We start from the raw sequence: 5005 nt of genomic DNA, 5'->3' as shown, positions 1-5005 counted from the left end.
TCTTTACTGTCATGCTATAGCTGGCAGTCTGATCATTTTTTCCTCTCTCCTGGGGAATGAGAACAAGGACAAATAAGATGAACTTTTTTTAAAGGAACCTGTAGATCTTTAAAAATGACAATAAAAACATTGGAAGAGAGATTCTAGCTAAAGCTAAAACCACTAGCCTGCTAAACATCTGTAGACTGTTGGTTCCAGAAGGTAAGTAGTGCTGTGTTGGTTTTAATAATGACCTGTTGTTCCACCTCATGACTCCCATCAGATTCGATCAAGTATCACCCTGTGTGTGTATGTGGTGTGTGTCAGATCAGCCAATGGTAGGCCAGCCGTGTGCGTGTGCGCGCGTGTGTGTGTGTGTGTCACATGCCATGTCTATTCCAGGCCATTACACAGTTATAGTGCAGTTCCACAGGGGGCCCAATTAGAGTAGATTCGATTAGATTATGAAGGGGATGCTGGCCACTCCCTACATGGGTGTTAAAGTGCAGATGTGTGTGTGTGTGACCTGCAGTCTCTCTCAGAGTATCTTCCAGTTAAAACAGACCAGGAAGATGAAGAGGAGATGCACACAGATACAACATAGCTAACAGACACAGCAGTGGAACAACAGCGGTTCTTTATTCCATTGGACATCTAATCCCAACAACGCCTCATCCCATTGGACAGAGGAGCATTCTGAATATCAATCATCAATCTCATTGGACATTTGTTAACCCACCTACCACTCAGTCTACAGCTGTACAAAGGAACTGTCTGACTTGATATGTAGGATAGTCAATATGTCACAGTTATTGACGAACCTGCACTTTACATCAGAACCGAGTCATTTTGAGACATCAGAACTGCTCTCACACCAACAGAGCTGTTTTTGAACTTCCTTATTTCCATCGTCTTCAAGAGGTGAGTTTTTCATTTCTTGACGCTCGCCGGTTAGACAATGGAGCATTTGGATGCGTTAAAAACATCTAAAATCTTAGTTTGCCAAGCATTGATGAGCCACAGACACAGCTTCTTCAGTCTGGTATCAGTATACTGCGTTCCTTCTCTTTTCAACAAGAAAAGCATTCATTTTGAGTCTGTTTGTGAAACAGTGTTGAGACTCTCAATGACAGAACTTGATTTCTGGAACCTTGAAACGGTGAACCATTCAGCGTCGGCAGTGAGAAACTGTCATGGACTTCAGGTGCTCAACATCCACCTTTCTCCTGGTGTTGAGGACAGTGTTGATTTGAGCTTGATCCACTATTTGAAGAATCTAAACGACATGGAGGTTTCTGTTCATTTCAATATCAATATGAGCTCAATGTCCTTTGTGACCCTCCTGTCACATGGCTGAGGAGACTTGCCTTGCGTTACTTTCACATCCCAAACATCACCTTAGAGCAGTTCTGTTTGATACATCTGAAATGGCTGGATTTAAAATGCAATCAAATCTATTTAAGGGACATGGTAAACTGAGGTTCTTATACCTAGGTGATAACAGGATTTCTCAGATTACAGAGAACAGTTTCTTTGCCCTACACAGCTTGGAAACCCTAACGCTTTAATATAACTCAGTCATAAACATCAGCATTCATCCATCTCACCTCCCTAATTAACATATATTTAGACTTTCCTCCTCCTCCTAGTGAGTCACAGACAAGTTGAAATCTGACCCATATATTTGGTGTCTTCCTTTACTCTCAACATCACCATGGACAGCACCCCAAAACAAGACTTTGTCCTTCAGCTCACTACTCCATCTAATGTGATCTTCAAGACTGCTGGAGACCATTCTTCCAGTCAGTTGTCTACCTCAAGTCCATGACAGATATCTCCTGTGTGGGTCTCACTTTGCTGCAAAGTACTTCACCTCCCTGCAGGAGTTTGAGTTCCAGTTGGTTTTCTCACCAGAGTTTGTGGACATGAGTGACCTGAACAGGCTTGTGAAGCTAAGGTGTCTGACACTGGGTATCATGTTCCACAATCTATCCAGATTGGAGAGCCTGAACCTTATCGAATAGAATCCTCACTCTGGAGAAGGAGTTGAGCAGAGACCTGCAGTCCCTCAGTGTGATTAAATGTCATGCTATAGAGTTCAGCATGTTGGACAGCTTTCCAGAGCCCCTCACCTTCCTGAGGTTTATGGAGTTCTTTGGTCCTCACCTGCACTGCAGCTGTGATAATGCCTGGCTGGACAACTGGGCCAGGAGACAGCAACATGTCCAGGTCATATTTTGGCTTGAGGGAGAGCTGGAGATGACATGCAAAAATGAAAATGGTATCCAGAACCTCCGCAGGTACTCGGAGGCCCACTGTTCCCTGGATGTGCGTTTTGTCCTGTTCATCTGCACCTCCCTAGACCTGCTCCGCTTCATACTGGTGCTGCCCCATCAGCTGGCCTTCTGCCACATTGCACATAGTTGACTAGAAGAGGTGGTGCAGAGGCCCAACCCCAGAGGGAGCTACCACGATGATGCTTTTGTGTCATACAGTGGTAGAGACGAGCGCTGGGTGCTGGAGCAGCTGCTGCCGGGCCTCCCTTCCTGTGTCTCTGTCTGCACAGTAGGGACTTCCAGCTGTGGAAGGAAATCATGGATAACAGCACAGACGGCCTCTAAGGCAGCCGCCACGCTCAGGGTCTGGTGAGTCGTCACTACCTGCGCAGTAACTGGTGCTCCTTGGAGCTGCGACTGGCCACCCGGCATCTGCTGGTGGAGCACACGGACATCCTTATCCTGGTCTTCCTGGAGGACATACCCCCCTAGGCAGCTGTCTGGCCACCACCGCCTGGCCAGGCTGGTCAAGACCAGGACCTACCTGGACTGGCCCCAGGACCTACCTGGACTGGCCCCAGGACCTACCTGGACTGGCCCCAGGACCTACCTGGACTGGCCCCTGGACCTACCTGGACTGGCCCCAGGACCTACCTGGACTGGCCCCAGGACCCGGCTCTGCAGCCAGCCTTCTGGGACTGCCTGTGGACCAAATTGGCCCCTCCTGAACCACTCCCTACACAGTAACACAACACATAGATAGGAATACATGTCAACCTGTCTACCATGACAGGGGTATTCAGTATTTATATACAGAAACATTTTAGCTTTTGATGTTTTGTTCAGTACTATCATCATTTATTTAATGTAATGTATACTCTATGACTTACCTAATACCAAACCTACTAACTAACTAGGGCCGAGGTTTTTATGTTACCAACAAGTGCATTGCACAACCAACAATACACCTTTTTCAAGGGCAATATCCCAAACATTCACAGCGATCACAGTCCTGGTTAACTCTGCAGATGTAGGTTCAAGTAGAAATTGCCTATGTTAAGTGCTGTGTACTTGTTGTGCTGTGCACCTGAATCCCGGCCTAGTTAACTACAGTGCCTTCAATAAGTATTCACACCCCTTGTCTTTTCCACGTTTTGTTGTGTTACAGCCTGAATGTAAAATGGATTCAACTGAGATGTTGTGTCACTGGCCTACACATAATACCCCATAATGTCACAGTGTTATGTTATGAATTATGTTTACTAATTAATTACAAATAAAAAGGTGAAATGTCTTGAGTCAATAAGTAATCAACCCATTTGTTATGGCAAGCCTCACTTTGTGTGAAATAATAGTGTTTAACATGATTTTTGAAGGACTACCTCATCTCTGTACTCAGTACATACAATTATCTGGAAGGTCCCTCAGTCGAGTAATCAATTTCAAACACAGATTCAACTGTAAAGACCAGGGAGATTTTCCAATGCCTCGCAAAGAAGGGCACATATTGGTAGAAGGGTCAAAATAAAAAAAGCAGACATTGAATATCCCTTTCAGCATGAAGTTACTAATTACACTTTGGATGTTGTATCAATACACACAGTCAATACAAAGATACAGGTGACCTTCCTAACTCAGTTGCCAGAGAGGAAGGAAACTACTCAGGGATTTCACCATGAGCCCAATGGTGACTTTAAAACAGTTACAGAGCTTAATGGCTGTGATAGGAGAAAACTGAGGATGGCTCACCAACATTATAATTGCTCCACAATACTAATCTAAATGACAGAGTGAAAAGACGGAGGCCTGTAAAGAATAAACATTTAAAAATACACGCATCCTGTTGCAATAAGGCACTAAAGTAACACTGCAAATAATGTGGCAGAGAAATGACCTGTCCTGAATACAAAGCGTTATGTTTTGGAGCAAATCCAACACAACACATCACCGAGTACCACTCCATATTTTCATATTTCTTGGTTGCTGCATCATGTTAAGGGTATGCTTGTCATTGACAAGGTCTAGGGAGTCTTTTTAAGGATAAAAATAAACGAATTAGGGCTAATCCTAGAGTAAAACCTGGTTGTCTGCTTTCCAACAGACACTGGGAGACAAATTCACCTTTCAGTGGAACAGTAACCTAAAACACAAGGCCAAATATTCACTGGAGTTGCTTACCAAGATGACATTGAATGTTCCTGAGTGGCCAAGTTACAGTTTTGACTTACATCGGCTTGAAAATCTATGGCATGAAAATGCAGTTATCTAGCAATTATCATCTACCAACTTGACAAAGTTACCCAGAACCTTGACAAATTTACCCAGAAAGACTCCCAGCTGTAACCACTGCTGTGACTCTAATATGTATTGACTCAGGAGTGTGAATACATCATGTAAATTAGATATGAATTTCAAATTTTCAATGAATTTGCTAAATTTTCCAATAACATGTAGTCGTGCTGTATGAACTAGTCTCAGGATAAACTACTTTGAGATGGAAATACAACCATTTATAATAAATATAAACTGATCGTCACTCCCTACATGGGTCTCAAAACTCAGAAGTGTGTGTGTGTGTGTGTGTGTGTGCGTGTGTGTGTGTGTGTACGCGCACCTGTCACAGTTCCTACTGAAATCAAATGCATTCATAGAGAATGAATGAATATGATGTATCTAAAGCTTAGTGTGAATCTCTGTCAAAATGTCACAGTGGACTAATTTGTTCTTCTGTGTTCTCTAAACCTTAACAC

The 5005-nt window shown here is 43.7% G+C and overlaps 2 pseudogenes; both read left to right on the top strand.

The window, feature by feature from the left end:
* The first annotated feature begins 443 nt into the window (after positions 1-443).
* LOC116359564 (uncharacterized) lies at positions 444-3549 on the top strand (annotated as a pseudogene).
* LOC109882197 (toll-like receptor 13) lies at positions 1694-3549 on the top strand (annotated as a pseudogene).
* Positions 3550-5005: the final 1456 nt, after the last annotated feature.

Source organism: Oncorhynchus kisutch, unplaced genomic scaffold (assembly GCF_002021735.2).
Source record: "Oncorhynchus kisutch isolate 150728-3 unplaced genomic scaffold, Okis_V2 Okis03b-Okis08b_hom, whole genome shotgun sequence".
NCBI lineage: Eukaryota > Metazoa > Chordata > Actinopteri > Salmoniformes > Salmonidae > Oncorhynchus > Oncorhynchus kisutch.
Note: the sequence above shows the minus strand (reverse complement) of the source record. Positions and strands in the feature narration are given on the sequence as shown.